Source organism: Procambarus clarkii, chromosome 69 (genome assembly GCF_040958095.1).
Source record: "Procambarus clarkii isolate CNS0578487 chromosome 69, FALCON_Pclarkii_2.0, whole genome shotgun sequence".
NCBI lineage: Eukaryota > Metazoa > Arthropoda > Malacostraca > Decapoda > Cambaridae > Procambarus > Procambarus clarkii.
The window spans coordinates 16,478,150-16,495,038 of NC_091218.1; the positions used below are offsets into that span (position 1 = coordinate 16,478,150).

Below are 16,889 nucleotides of genomic sequence, written 5' to 3' on the forward strand. Positions count from 1 at the left end.
GATGCTTCAATATGCTTCTCCTGTACACAGGTAGAGAAAGACTAATGAAGTTACATCGTTAACATCTTTTCTGTTATGTATCTTGGCGAAGATCGCAGTCTCACACTCTTCTCTTCAACCTCTCCCATTTGATCTGTACCTCGAGTTCGAGTTCAAACATGTTTATTGAGACAAGAAAGAAATACATCTCAAAGGGATAGAGTAGCTTAGGCTATTTCTACCCCCCCCCCCCCCTGTACCTCGAGCCTAGCTCATAATAGTAGTAGTCATGAGCACGATGACTGTGTCTATATGCAGTTATATATAAAATATATGTTGACACATTAAACCCAGTTTTCTGACATTTATAAGATTTAACAAACTACACAAAAGTAAAGACCTACAGTAAATAACCAATACTGACTAGTGTGTCTTTATCAGCTGTTAACAAAATCTTTGCAAAAGCCGTTTATAATCAGTTTATTGATGACTTTGAAACTAATCCTTTTGTCCGAAACGCTGTGCGTATTAGTGGCTGGAGGCATAATATGTACAGTACTAGCGCTATATAGAAATCCAACATTCTGTTTGTAACTCATTTTGAATGTATGTACTTTTACTTGAATAAACATTATCATTACCATAATAGGTTACTAACACACCCAAAATGAAATCAGAAAAGGAAGAGCCAAAGTGCAATACTGAAATGTTGTGAAAGTTCTCTAAATTATTTCGACCACAAGGAAATCACAATAGCCAATATAGCTGTCCTTTCGGATTTTCTTAATGCCAGTTGTCACTGAAAGTTTTGGAACATTCATTTTAATAAATTATAGAACAGTGTAAAACAGTAAAACGCAAATTATACGTCACAAAATACATGTTTGGTCCAACTTTCTCTACCCGTTAGTAGAAACGTAATATTTTTTTTTTTGCCTAAGTCGACAATACGTGGGGCAAACAAAGCTAAATATACTACACTAAAAAAAAAAAACAATTTCAATTTTAAATTAACAGCAACGTAAGTCATCCGTAATCACTCCAATATCGGTTCAAAGTTTTTCCTCATAATATCCTTCTTATCAGATATATTTAGGAATCTCTTGCATAACTAATATTGCATTACGTACGCAATGTGCCTGTATCTATGCGTAATTAGACTGATCGATCCATAAATTATGAGATTTAGGTGCATGGCTAAGCGATGAAAACATTATAGTTGATTGATGGGGGTCTGCAACTGATTGATTGATGAAGATTAAGCCACGTAACAGGTGGCACGGGCATGAATAGCCCGTAAATGGTGGCCCTGTTGAGCCATTACCAGTATCAAGAGTTGATACTGGAGATGTGTGGAGGTGTGACTGCACCCTACGTGATGGGAGATGTCTCCCCCGTGGGTCTGCAACGTCAGAAATGTTCGCATTTATGCAAGCCGCCTAACGTATCGAATTAGATGCTCAAAAATCGTCAATATTACGATACTTAAATTTGTACTAAAGCCCCGCGATTTTGACGAACTGGTCGATTCCGGTGAACATTTTATATATATATCAGGTGAGAGAACAGGAATTGGGAAGTTCAGTATCGTAGCTCAACGTATCGAGTGGTTAATTATAGAAAGTGGAGGAGCCGGTCGGCCGAGCGGACAGCACGCTGGACTTCTGATCCTGTGGTCCTGGGTTCGATCCCAGGCGCCGGCGAGAAACAATGGGCAGAGTTTCTTTCACCCTGTGCCCCTGTTACCTAGCAGTAAAATAGGTACCTGGGTATTAGTCAGCTGTCACGGGCTGCTTCCTGGGGGTGGAGGCCTGGTCGAGGACCGGGCCGCGGGGACACTAAAAGCCCCGAAATCATCTCAAGATAACCTCAAGATAAGTGTATACGTCACCAGTGCTTCAAGATGGGGGATCAACATCAATAATGGCTGACAGAAATTTGACGTGAAGCTCATATTTTTCCGGGAATGAACAGTTCTACAAGTGCACTAGGATATGTCCTACAGATACCGTGTCCCATATTTGTAACATCGATGCCATCTTTTCTGTTATCTATTAGCATGGGATGAGAGCCACAGAGTGAATGTGGGTTTTATTTTCCTCAATTCAATGTTGAGATGTTTATTCCGTAAGTATTGTCGTTTTCACATGAATAATGTGAAAACGACATTATTCACATTGGTAATGAATAGGTTTTCTGAGACAATATAAACGGCGGTGATGCTTTCATTTTCTATCCGCGCTGATTCTATGGCCTCCCAATACGATACTAAATATCTATAGTGTGAAAACAGTATAACTTTAAGCAGTTTATTTTATATAATCTCTGGAGGAGCCACACGTACTCTCACAGTGGCGTTGAAACTATCTTTGTGTCTGCTGGTGGACTATTTACAGACGATGAGTCACGATAACTTGGCTGAAGATATGATGACCAAACTAGACACCAGATGATGAGGAGACGACGACGTTTCGGTCCGTCCTGGATCATTAACAAGTCGATTGTGACAATCGACTTGATAATGGTTTAGGACGGACCGAAACGTCGTCCTCTCATCATCTTGTGCCAGATTCACGAAAGCACTTACGCAAGCACTTACGAACGTGTACATCTTTCCTCAATCTTTGACGGCTTTGGTTACATTTATTAAACAGTTTACAAGCATGAAAACTTCCCATTCAACTGTTGTTATATTTATAAACAGCCTCCTGGTGCTTCGGAGCTCATTAACTGTTTAATAATTAGAAACAAAGTCGCCAAAGATTGAGAAAAGATGTACAGGTTCGTAAGTGCTTGCGTAAGTGCTTTCGTGAATCTGGCCCCTGGCGTGTGGTCTGGTGAACTAAAAGGCATAGTTGATATGTGGAATGCATTGAAAGAAAAAGTTGTAGAAGCCACCACCATCTTTTTTTTTTCAAAGACAGATTCATTAAAGAATTCGAACGTCAGAATACTTATAAGGTAACGGGTAAAACAAGATTAGGAGACGGGGCAAAACGCGTTAGACCTCATATTCCTATAGTCAGTCATAGGTAAGTAGCGTAAATAATTAATAATAATTCATTGTGTCGGGGGACAGGCAGCTAGTTAGTACATACAGTACATGTTAGCCTCACGTCGAGGTCTTCCCCCCCCCCCCCCTCCAGGATCAAATTAATGACCCTCCCAAAGATGCAACCCCACAACAAGCTGACTAACTCCTGGGGTACCTATTTACTACTAGGTGGACATGGGGCATTAGGTGATAGGAAGCGCGCCCAACCATTTCTGTCCCACCCTGGATTCATGGAATGTTAGTACGGCTGACTGTTACGCAGCCTTCCATACATTTCTCCAAATGCACTGTTTCTAGGCCAAGTAAACGATGGGCTAGCCTATTCTAGAGGCACCTGTAACTCCAGTTATACGAAGCTTTAAATGCTTGTTAATTTCAAATATTGTGTGATAGGTAAGCTTATCACTGTGGAATATTACCAATCCTTGTTCCGAGTGAATGCTCTCAAACATCTTCAATGCAAAATAAATTATACATAATTTAAAAGTTATAAATGGAGAATCTTCTCTCTGATGCAATCAGATATGAGAGCAATAATCCGGCTTTAAATATTACATTACTAGTGTGGACTTATCAATTATTAAGATCACAAACATCATGTACGCTTTCACGTTCCTCAAGTGCCAATTAGGCTACAGTCAAAAGACGTTAAATCACTGCACACAAACCATCTTTTTTTTTTTTTTTAAATATATACAAGAGTTGTTACATTCTTGTACAGCCACTAGTACGCGTAGCGTTTCGGGCAAGTCCCTGGAATACGATCCCCGCCGCGAAGAATCGTTTTTACAACCAAGTACACATTTTACTGTTGAGTTAAACAGAGGCTACAGTTAAGGATTTGCCCCCAGTAAATCCTCCCCGGCCAGGATACGAACCCATGACAAAGCGCTCGCGGAACGCCAGGCGAGTGTCTTACCACTACACCACGGAGACGTATAATGACAATGATCTAATGAAAGTCCGTGTCGTAATACTAAGCCTTATATTTCCAAGTTATACAAAAATAAGGCTGACTGCGGTGCTCTTCTCACCCTCGGGAAGCGGCGCAATTGAAGCTGGCTGTAAAGAAAAGGTTTTCATTCATCTTGAGGTTATCTTGAGATGATTTCGGGGCTTTAGTGTCCCCGCGGCCCGGTCCTCGACCAGGCCTCCACCCCCCAGGAAACAGCTCGTGACAGCTGACTAACACCCAGGTACCTATTTTACTGCTAGATAACAGGGGCATAGGGTGAAAGACACTCCGCCCATTGTTTCTCGCCGGCGCCCGGGATCGAACCCGGGACCACAGAATCACAAGTCCAGTGTGCTGTCCGCTCGGCCGACCGATTCCCTATGCTTTAAGTGTGCTACGCTATGTGTGCTATGCTTGCCTATGCTCCCTTTCATGCTTTAAGATGCATGGCGGTTGGTCTACAAATATAAGACTTACAACCTAATGTTATTGTTAGCACTAAAATACTTAGTAAACTTTCTGTCTCCCACCATCAACTCTCACTGTCAGGGCGCCTGACAGCTGGGTGGACAGCGCTTCGGATTCATAGTCCTGAGGTTCCGGGTTCGATCCCCGGTGGAGGCGGAGACAAATGGGCAAAATGTTTCTTTCTCCTCTGATGCCCCTGTTACCTAGCAGTAAATAGGTACCTGGGATTTAGACAGCTGCTACGAGCTGCTTCCCGGGGATGGGGGGGTGAAACAAAAAGGAGGCCTGGTCGAGGACCGGGCTGCGGGGATGCTATAGCCCAGAAATCATCTCAAGATAACCACAAGATAACCTGACCGTTATAGCCGAAATGCGTTATAAATGAATTTTGGCCGGAACATGCTACTGAACATCAATATCAGCAATGAATTGTGACTATCATTAAAGGATGTTTCGAAACAATCATTTCACTTATATTAAGATAAGTAACTTGCACACATATATAACATTTTTACCATATATGATTCTCTTATCTGATTACACGTTGAATCCCATAATTGCGTTGATACAGATATATTTTTCACATTGCTTATTATTTTTGCCGCTCACTTCACTTCCTGCACCGTAGGTGGAAGAAAACAAACTACCTGGTATGAATACGTGACAACAGCTCATTAGCTTCACCCAATCAGCACAAGAATACTAATGGTCTCAACCAATTTTCAAAACCTGGTTACTTTTCAACCAGTTGGCTGAACAAAATTGTCACTGGGTTCTAGCACGGCATTTGTACCCTTCTTCTACTACTTCTTCTTACTCTTACTACTTATGAGTAGTAAGAGTAAGAACTCTTACTACTCATGTTCTCGCCCTCTGAGTAAACATATATATGTCTTCCATATTAGACGTGCGCTATATATTCAATCCTTATAAAGCAATTAAATAGATCACAATATTAATCATGTGCCGGGAGCGCCCTACAAAGATTAATCATGTGCTGGGAGCCGGTCGGCCGAGCGGACAGCACGCTGTACTTGTGATCCTGTGGTCCCGGGTTCGATCCCGAGCGCCGGCGAGAAACAATAGGCAGAGTTTCTTTCACCCTATGCCCCTGTTACCTAACAGTAAAATAGGTACCTGGGTGTTAGTCAGCTGTCACGGGCTGCTTCCTGGGGGTGGAGGCCTGGTCGAGGACCGGGCCGCGGGGACACTAAAGCCCCGAAATCATCTCAAGATAACCTCAAGATGTGCAACACACCAATGTCCCCCCCCCCTCACTGGCATCACACACTGAACTACAGGCCAGTGTCCTTAACTTGTATACCATGCAAGGTGATGGAGAAGATCGCGAGAAAAAGTAACATATCTGGAGAGAAGGGACTTCGTGACAACCCATCAACATGGGTTCAGGGAGGGCAAATTTTGCCTTACAGGCTTAATAGAATTCTGCGATCAGGTGACAAAGATTAAGCAAGAAAGTGAAGGATGGGCGGACTGCATTTTTTTGGACTGTCGGAAAGCCTTTGACACAGTACCCCATAAAAGGCTGATGCATAAGCTGGAGAAACAGGCAGGAGTAACTGGTAGGGCGCTCCAGTGGATAAAGGAGTACCTAAGCAATAGGAAGCAGAGAGTTACAGTGAGGGGTGAGACCTCAGATTGGCATAAAGTCACCAATGGAGTCCCACAGGGCTCTGTACTCGGACCTATCCTGTTTCAGATATACATAAATGATCTCCCAGAGGGTATAGACTCATTCTTCTCAATGTTTGCTGACGACGCCAAAATTATGAGACGGATTAAGACAGGAGGACAGCTTGAGGCTTCAAGAACACCTGGACAAGCTGCAGGAATGGTCGAACAAATGGTTGTTAGAGTTTAACCCAAGCAAAAGCAGTGTAATGAAGATAGGTGTAGGAAGTAGGAGACCAGATACAAGGTATCATTTGGGAGATGAAATACTTCAAGAGTCAGAGAGAGAGAGAGAGAGAGAGAGAGAGAGAGAGAGAGAGAGAGAGAGAGAGAGAGAGAGAGAGAGAGAGAGAGAGAGAGAGAGAGAGAGAGAGAGAGAGAGAGAGAGAGACCTGGGGGTTGATATCACGCCAGACCTGTCCCCTAAAGCTCATATCAAGAGGATAACATCAGCGGCATATGCCAGGTTGGCTAACATAAGAACGGCCTTTAGAAACTTGTGTAAGGAAACTTTCAGAACTTTGTATACCACATATGTCAAGACCAATCCTGGAGTATGCGGCTCCAGCATGGAGTTCATATCTAGTCAAGCATAAGACTAAACTGGAAAAGGTTCAAAGGTTTGCCACCAGACTAGTACCCGAACTGAGGGGTATGAGCTACGAGGAGAGACTACGGGAATTAAACCTCACGTCACTGGGAGACAAAAGAGTTGAAGTGGACATGATCACCACATACAAGATTCTCAGAGGAATTGATAGGGTAGATAAAGACAGGCTATTTACTACAAAGGGCACACGCACTAGGGGACACAGGTGGAAATTGAGTGGCCAAATGAGCCATAGAGACGTTAATTAATGGAATTTTTTCAGTGTCAGAGTAGTAGACAAATGGAATGCATTAGGAAATGATGTGGTGGAAGCTGACACCATACACAGCTTCAAGTGTAGATATGATAGAGCCCAATAGGCTCAGGAACCTTGGTTGACAGTTGAGAGGCGGGACCAAAGAACCAGAGCTCAACCCCCACAAGCACAATTAGGTAATTAGGCAATTAGGTAAGAACACTAACACCTCACTAACATGCGCCACACACCCATGTCATCACCCTGGCATCACTCTAACACCACATACCCATGACATCACCCTGGCATCACACTAACATGCGCCACATACCCATGGCATCACCCTGGCATCACACTAACATGCGCCACATACCCATGGCATCACCCTGGGGGTTCACGATAACATGCATTATCATGTCTTCTTTATTTTCATTTACTAGGTCTTTCCTTTCATTTACTTGATAGTATGCTGTCTCGCCCCACACATGTTCCTCTCTCCTGAAAACTTCTGATGAATACATCAGTAGTAACATCTTTTTTTTTAACCACACCCATATCGACTTGGCCACACCCACATCCAGGTAATTACCCTACACAGACGCAAAATTATTACATTATATATATATATATATATATATATATATATATATATATATATGTAAAGACAGTAAACTTGCATGAACCGCAAGCCGATTATATCAGAAAGAGCTCCTCTCGTGAAAGGTTCAAACCTTAGACTGACAGATGTAATGAACACACTGACCAGTCCAGTACTCAGACCAAATGGCTACCCGACTGTTAAAAGTCATTGATAGCCTTAGGCTATTTCTTCCAATGACCCAATAGTAACTCGGCACACATAGACCAGAAGTTCGTTTTCATTGACACAATTCACTTATTTGAGAGAACTTATTTGAGTGAATTATGTCAATGAAAACGAACGCAATGGTGCAAAAGACTTGGTGTAGTAGTTCAATTCTTTACAGAAACTACATAAATGCACAAGTCATGCCAGAATAATCACAAAAAAACATGATTTAGTTATGTGTAAGTATCCACGTATGAAAATGAAACAAAAATTCAGAAGGTTTTCGTGTTTCAACACATACCATCAATGAACATAGAGAAAAACCTGGGTTTTGGATTATACACCCCACAACACTTAAATAAAGTTTCATAAATAAAATATCGAATAATTGAAGTGACATGATTAAAAGGTTATTGAAATGAGATGATTAAATGAATGTTCCCTAATTTTTGGCATGTACTACACATACAATTATCCTTTACATAATTTTATACTTATCGCAAATCTTATCAATTATAAAGCTACTTAATTTATATAATACTCGACTTCCATTAATACTGTATTATCTAATTCACTACTTTTTATAAATGAAGATTCAATAATATTTCTTTCAGTAACTGACTTACACTCCACAATTTAGCATGAATTAGTTCAGTCAATTGACTGATTACAATCTCTTAAGTGAACAAACAATGCATTAAACTCTTGACCTGTTCTTATACTATATTCGTGTTATTTTATTCTCTGGTCAAGATGTTTACCTGTTTGGCCAACAAAGAACTTACTACAATCTTCAGATGGAATTGTGTTTTCATATCAAGATTCCTAAATGCTACATTGATATTAAATTGTTTTAGTAGTTTAGGGATTTCATTGAAGGTATCATGAAAGAGCGGAATTATTGAATTCTTGATATTGTACATGGCTAGCAATTTATCAATAAAGCAATATGGATAGCATTATCAATAAACGACTTAGGATATACTGCATTACATTGAAATCTAGGTATATATGACACTAATTTCATTATCTAGAAACTCAGTGTGGGCTTTTTATCTAAAATCAGCATTGAGAAAATTCACTCAAAAAAAGTTATGCTTACCATATCTTTCTGGGTTCAAAAATATTGCCAAGGCCTTGACACTTTTTGATCAACATGTGGTGGTTAATTATGAAAATACAATTGGTAAATTATTAGAAACAGTTCTCATAGTGAAAACTGTGTCATTTACAAAAAATCCCTGTAAAAATTGTAATACATTCTAAATAGATCAAACATCTAAAGATGTGAACGTTTGAATTTTGCATTCTAAATATTGTGTAAGAAGTGGTCAATTATCTAATGCTATATTTACCAATTTGTCAGAAATTTCTCACCCAATTGATTGGAAGAGGCATTCAAAATAGACTGTAAAAGTATTTTCAATAGAAACATTAATGCATCTGTTTTAATACAAATTACAAAGCCACACAACAAGAATATTAGTAATGGTTTGTACAACTTGGACCTATTTTGAATTTACCAATTAAAAAACGATCTTTGTAAGATGAACAATAAACAGAAATCCCATTAGAAATAAGGTTTCTAGGAACTCCCATTAGTTATTGAGGATAATGCTTTGAGAATCTTTAATATTTGGTCATTAGTCCTACAGTTTCCCCTTGCTCTATGTATTGGTCATTAGGCCTTCAGCAGATTCCTATTTTGCTTATGGTCACAAACCAATTTTACATAGATATTGTTTTTCACATCACACGACACATTGCTCTCAATATATTCATCTGTTGTATTTCATTGATTGTACTTTTGAAGATGTGTTAAATAACACAAAAGCATTCAAGTAATTTCTTGTTTTTTTTTCTTTTGTGGTTGTGGATTTTCACATGAATTATTACATATTAATTTCTTGTTGATTTACACACCCACACAAACACACACATAGAGCCCAGTCGGCTCAGGAACCTGTACACCAGTTGATTGACAGTTGAAAGGCGGGACCAAGGAGCCAGAGCTCAAACCCCGCAAGCACAACTAGGTAAGTACAACTAAGTAACTAGATATATATATATATATATATATATATATATATATATATATATATATATATATATATATATATATATATATATATTATATATATATATATATATTTATATATATATATATATATATATATATATATAAATATATATATATATATAAATATATATATATATATATATATATATATATATATATATATATATATATATATATATATATAAGGTATTAACTGTATCAATATAGAGTGCGAATGGCAGCTTATGTTCTGGCAGCTTCCGTTCCTGTTGCAGGGTCATTCGGTCCAGCTTCTGCGTTGGCTCTGGGTCTTGAAGTGGGTAAAGTGTAACTGTGTATTACCTGGTTATTGATTGCTGGTCTAGATTTCTTGATATATACTGAACCCCAACGAACCTATATACTGAGTACATATATATACTGAGCCCCAACGAACATTATATATATATATATATATATATATATATATATATATATATATATATATATATATATATATATATATATATATATATATTACAGTATATGTAAATATATAATATTTGTGCATTATATATGCATATTATATATAATATATATGTATACTATAGTCCAGATTTTGCACATTCAGTCCATAGTACCTTGAGGTTCAATAATTTTTGGAGGATGGGTTGACTAATTGCACCCAACGAACCCCCCCCCCTTCCCATATGGCACAACTACCTCACCTCCTCTGGGCTTCACTTGCTTATCCTATCAATGCTACAGGTTTTCCTACGTATCTACTGATTGGGTTATAATGAACTTTTAATCTTCGTCCTGGGATTAAGTTTGGCCAGACGTCTTATGGAGGAGTGTGAAGGCTTACTAAAATTTAATTTCATCTTACACATGCTAATTACCTCTGACTTTAATCTTTTGCAAATTTAATAATATAAATATCCTTATTTCGCTATAAATCCACATCTTCGAAAGCAAAAGCTGATATTATTTTTGTCAATTTGTATTATATTGATAGGAAAGGTAGATATAAGTTTATTACATGCAAACCAAACGCTGTTACTTCATTATTTAGCGTGCGCCATATAAACCTACAATATTAATTATGTATTATTTTGTATTAATATCCTAACGGAAAATCGTTATCTCAGGTAGGTAGGCTGATAGAAACAAAGCAGTGCAAAGAAACAAATATATAAAACGTGGCTTTTATCTATGAAAAGCTCAACAAAAATATATTGTATCCTAATCAGTTAAACACACACACAGGTACTTGAAACACTGAAACAGCATATCTAGTCTCACTGCCAACGCCTGAACAGACAATACTGCAGTTGTGACCGCATAAGGAGCAACGCCTTCCCTTGTTTATATAATAAAAAGCACCAGGAACTATTTTAACAAGCGTATCACCATAACATATACACAGCATTATCGTCCAGCCACTAAGCAACTAAGCCTTCTGTAAACGAACTATGACGTCCAGAATGTCAACATAAACAAACTATAATTATGACTGAAGTATATATATATATATATATATATATATATATATATATATATATATATATATATATATATATATATATATATATATATATATGCTTCATTTTGCACAAGAAGGCGTAAACAGGTATTCAACATAGTAATCAGGGGTGGCATTTTCATAGCCTCGACTGCAGTGTGAACATCGCACAAATAACCAACCAGCTCATCAATAATCTGTTTAAGATATATATACAGTGGACAAATAAATAGGCTAAAAATACAGTATTCAAAACAAACTCGAAACCTACACCAGCTTCATTTAAACGCACTTATGATTAGCAGAAGATATGAAACCCTACCTAGAGCATGAATGCGCATGGGATGACCATGTGTTATGTGCATAACAACACAATGAAAGACATATTGTCTGAGCATAATATGAGCATGTTAGTGCATAACAGTACAGTCAGTAGCGCATAATATCGGAGCAAAACAGCCGAGTTAGGGCAGAGCACATGATCAGAGTATAACAACAAAGTGAGAGGCCCATGTGGCCAGGACATAACAACAACATGAGAACATGTGGCTAAAGCATAAGTGCTTTAGTCACATGTTCATCGATATAAAGCATAAATGTTTTAGCTACGTGTTCATCTATAAATGCTCTATCCACAGGCACCTGCTCGGTGCATGTGAATAGAGCATGATATAATAGTAAAGGGAGCATGTAAGAAGAGCAAAACAGCACAGAAGAGCAAAACAAAACAGAAGGGGCATGTGCTCAGAGCATAATAGCGCAGATAAAAAGGCATATAGTCAAGAGCATAACACTGCAGTAAAAAAGGCATACAGTTAGATCATAACATGGCAATAAAAAGGGCATATAGTCAGAGCATAACAGTACAATATGAGGATAATGTGACCAGAGCATAACAGCATAGCGAAACGAATTTCTGTTAAGAGCATAAAAATACAGATGAGTGTGTGGCCAGAACATAACAATACAAAGGAGTATGCTGTGCACTGGGACCGAAATATGTGGTTTGAGCATAACAACACACTGAGAGAAGTATCTCGTTAGGGCTTTAACAGCACAGTAAGAGAAGCATCTCGTTAGGGCTTTAACAGCATACTGAGAAAAGAGCACAGGGACGGAGCATAATAGTAATGTGGGGAGAATGTGGCCTGAGCATTGCTGCAGTGAGGGATTCATTTGGCCAGATAATTACAGCAGTGATATAAGCATATGGCCAAAGCATAGCATTTAACCTGAGTTTAACAGTACAGTGAGACGAGAATGTGGCCAGAGCATAGCAGCATTGTGAGGTGGCTAGAGCATAGCAGCATACTAAGGTTGCCAGAGCATAGCAGCATAGTATCTTAAGTGAGGCTGCCAGAGCATAGCAGCACATAGAGGTGGCTAGAGCATAGCAGCATAGTGAGGTGGCCAGAGCATAGCAGCATAGTGAGGTGGCCATAGCATATCAGCATAGTGAGGTGGCCAGAGCATAGCAGCATATTGAGGTGGCCAGAGCATAGCAGCATAATAAGGTGCACGGAGCATAGCAGCATAGTGAGGAGGCCAGAGCACAGCAACAGTGAGGTGGCCAGAGCATAGCAGCATACTAAGGTAGCCAGAGCATAGCAGCATAGTGAGGTGGCTAGAGCATAGCAGCATACTAAGGTTGCCAGAGCATAGCAGCATAGTAAGGTGGCCAGAGCATAGTATCTTAAGTGAGGCTGCCAGAGCATAGCAGCACATTGAGGTGGCTAGAGCATAGCAGCATAGTGAGGTGGCCAGAGCATAACAGCATATTGAGGTGGCCAGAGCATAGCAGCATAGTGAGGTGGTCAGGGCATAGCAGTATAGTGAGGTGGCCAGAGCATAGCAGCACAATGAGGTGGCCAGAGCATAGCAGCATAGTGAGGTGGCCAGAGCATAGCAGCACAATGAGGTGGCCAGAGCATAGCAGCATAGTGAGGTGGCCAGAGCATAGCAGCACAATGAGGTGGCCAGAGCATAGCAGCATAGTGAGGTGGCCAGAGCATAGCAGCATAGTGAGGTGGCCAAAGCATAGCAGCACAATGAGGTGGCCAGAGCATAGCAGCATAGTGAGGTGGCCAGAGCATAGCAGCATAGTGAGGTGGCCAGAGCATAGCAGCATAGTGAGGTGGCCAGAGCATTGCAGCATAGTGAAATAACCAGAGCATAACAGCATAATGAGGTGGCCAGAGCATAGCAGCATTGTGAAGTAGCCAGAGCATAGCAGCATAGTGAAGTAGCCAGAGCATAGCAGCATAGTGAAGTAGCCAGAGCATAACAGCATAATGAGATGGCCAGAGCATAGCAGCATTGTGAAGTAGCCAGAGCATAGCAGCATAGTGAGGTGGCCAGAGCATAACAGCATAATGAGATGGCCAGAGCATAGCAGCATTGTGAAGTAGCCAGAGCATGGCAGCATGAGGTGGCCAGAGCATAGCAGTATAGTGAGGTGGCCAGAACATAGCAGCATAGTGCCCAGAGCATAGCAGCATAATGAGGTGGCCAGAGCAGAGCAGTATAGTGAAGTAGTCAGAGCATAGCAGCATGAGGTGGCCAAAGCATAGCAGCATAGTGAGGTGGCCAGAGTATAGCAGCATAGTGAAGTAGCCAGAGCATAGCAGCATGAGGTGACCAGAGCATAGCAGCATAGTGATATGACCAGAGTATAGCAGCACAGAAAGGCCAGAGCATAGCAGCAAAGACATTAGCATAGAAAGGCAAAGCATAGCAGCATAATGAGGTAGCCAGAGCATAGCAGCATAATGAGGTGGCCAGAGCATAGCAGCATAGTGAGGTGGCCAGAGCATAGCAGCATAGTGATGTGACCAAAGAATAGCAACATAGTGAGGTGGCCAGAGCATAGCAACATAGTGAGGTGGCCAGAGCATAGCAGCATAGTGAGGTGGCCAGAGCAAAGCAACATAGTGAGGTGGCCAGAGCATAGCAACATAGTGAGGTGGCCAGAGCATAGCAGCATAGTGAGGTTACCGGAGCATAGCAGCATAGTGAGGTTACCGGAGCATAGCAGCATAGTGAAGTAGTAAGAGCATAGCATCATAGTGAGAAGAGCATTTAGCCAGAGCATAACAGTACAGTGAGACGAGAATGTGGTAAGGAGCATAGTAGCATAGAGAGAAGAGCATTTAACCAAGGCATAACAGCATGGCGAGATGACATTGTGGCCTGAGCATAGTGAGGTGGCCAGAGCATAGCAGCATAGTGAGATGACCAGAGCATAGCAGCATAATGAGGAGGCTTGAGCATAGCAGCATAATGAGGAGGCTTGAGCACAGCAGCATAATGAGGTGGCCAGAGCATAACAGCATAGTGGTGGCCAGCGCATAGCAGCATAGTGAGAAGAGCATTTACCTAGAGCATAACAGTACAATGAGATGAGCATTTGGCCAGAGCATAGTGAGAAGAGCATTTAACCAGAGCATAACAGTGCGGTGAGACAAAAATATGGCCAGAGCATAACAGTATATAGAGAAGAGTATTTAACCAGGGCATAAGAGCATGGCGAGACGAGAATGTGGCCTGAGCATAGCAGCATAGTGAGAAGAGCATTTGGCCAGAGCATCACCAATCGATAAGAGGGCCCGCCTGGCCGTCTTCCCGGCCCACAGAGCCCCACTCACCCCATGGATGTTTTCGTCTGGTCATGCTACCTACCCAACCCAACCCACGTTAATCTTACCTTAACCTTTTTTCTTTTTTTATATACCACACCTTGTTTACAAGGCTTGAGCTGTGGGTTATATTTAAAGCGGACACTGTTTGCTAGCAACGTTCTTGCTGCGAGTTGTGCCAGGTGAAATTATTACCTCCTCCGACTCGACTCAAGCAACTGCGCCAAGGTATTTGACCTTCCTTGACAGTGTACTTGCAAGGACCAACGCTGTGGTATGTACAGATTTCGTGTGTAGAAATGCCTGGCGTGGTGCTTGTGGTGTGCACATCTGCCTAGCCACGCCCCAACATGTTTTGTGAGGTAGCATCCCCCTGCGCCTGCCTGCCTGCCCTCTCTCACTTCCTCTCCCACATCCTTGTCACCAAGCAACACTCCCACCTAGTAAACACTCCCCCACTACACTCCCGGCACATCATTACGCCACACACTACACCGTAAAACCGCGGTTACCAAGTCAAATTCCAGCGTTGGCTGAACTTGGTGACCTGCGGTGAGGTTGGGGGGAGAGATTACAGCGGCCACACAGGTGCACAGGCGGCCAGGAGAGCGGAGAGGCACGTGTCAACAAAAACTGGACGTAGAGCGAGCTAACGTCCACACTGCATGTGGCGCGCCCACTAAACTTTGCGCCTCCTTTAACTTGACACATCGCTCATGTAGCGACGTCTATTTGTGCTTCTACGCAAGCTCTTCTTCTTAGTCTAAATCTCACCTGTTTGCAGGATGGAAGACGTGTGCTGAATGAGGGAAACTCTGGATATTGTGTAAGCAGCTGCTGGGCGCGCACTCCACTGTCACTAGCCGGGTTATATCTGGCTGAGGCAGCGATCGATTTCGCGGCCTGCCATCTGGCGGCGGTGAGGGCAACCAGCGCCGCACGCGCCCCCAGCCGCGTGCTGCGGCCTCCTCACGTGATACAAGTTTTACTCCTGATCCAACAGGTCTCCTGCCGTGCCTCCTCACGTGATACAAGTTTTACTCCTGATCCAACAGGTCTCCTGCCGTGCCTCCTAACGTGATACAAGTTTTACTCCTGATCCAACAGGTCTCCTGCCGTGCCTCCTAACGTGATACAAGTTTTACTCCTGATCCAACAGGTCTCCTGCCGTGCCTCCTAACGTGATACAAGTTTTACTCCTGATCCAACAGGTCTCCTGCCGTGCCTCCTAACGTGATACAAGACGTAATACTCCTGATCAAACAGGTCTCCTGCCGTGCCTCCTCACGTGATACAAGATGTAATACTCCTGATCCAGCAGGTATGCTGCCGTGCCGATGAACTATTTCCAACACGGAAACGCCTATTTAGGAAATGTCTAACACCAAGGAAAAATTCCCTAACACTGGAAATATGAAAACGTCGCAGCTATCTTCAAGAAAAGAATAAGAAGTAAAGCAGACAAATCAGCCTGTCCTAACACATCACAGGATCATGGAGAGACTCCTAAAGAAATCGTTCAAAATTGGTTATAGTCCATCAATCACTGAAAGTTGTTTAGCAGTAGAAGCTGCGATGAAACAAAAAGTCAACGAAACATTTGGAATAATCAAACGAATCTTTGATTTCAAACAGGAAAATAGCGATCATACAGCTGTACAAATTCCTTTTGCACCTGCATCTGGACTACTGTATTCAAACAAAAAGACTCACCTTCATAAAAGGTGGCGGCATTCGAAAACATTGAGCTCAGATCGACAAAAGTCATCCCTGAACTAAATCAATGAATGACTCTTACCAGTCAAAATTCACGGGCTCATTCACTTCTAACGACTCTGCAAACATGGCACGATATTGCTGATCTCATCGAGACGCTTAAAATACTGAAT

General features: G+C 41.4%; 1 protein-coding gene across 7 annotated transcripts in view; it reads right to left on the reverse strand.

Annotated features, from left to right (window-relative positions):
* Positions 1 to 15,892, reverse strand: part of LOC123752869 (protein FAM13A) — a 421,243-nt gene extending 405,351 nt beyond the window's left edge. For all 7 annotated transcript variants that reach the window (XM_069311068.1, XM_069311074.1, XM_069311073.1 and 4 more), the window contains exon 1: positions 15,775 to 15,892. The gene's annotated coding sequence lies outside the window, so the exon portion shown is untranslated. The remainder of the gene's footprint in view (positions 1 to 15,774) is intronic.
* Positions 15,893 to 16,889: the final 997 nt, after the last annotated feature.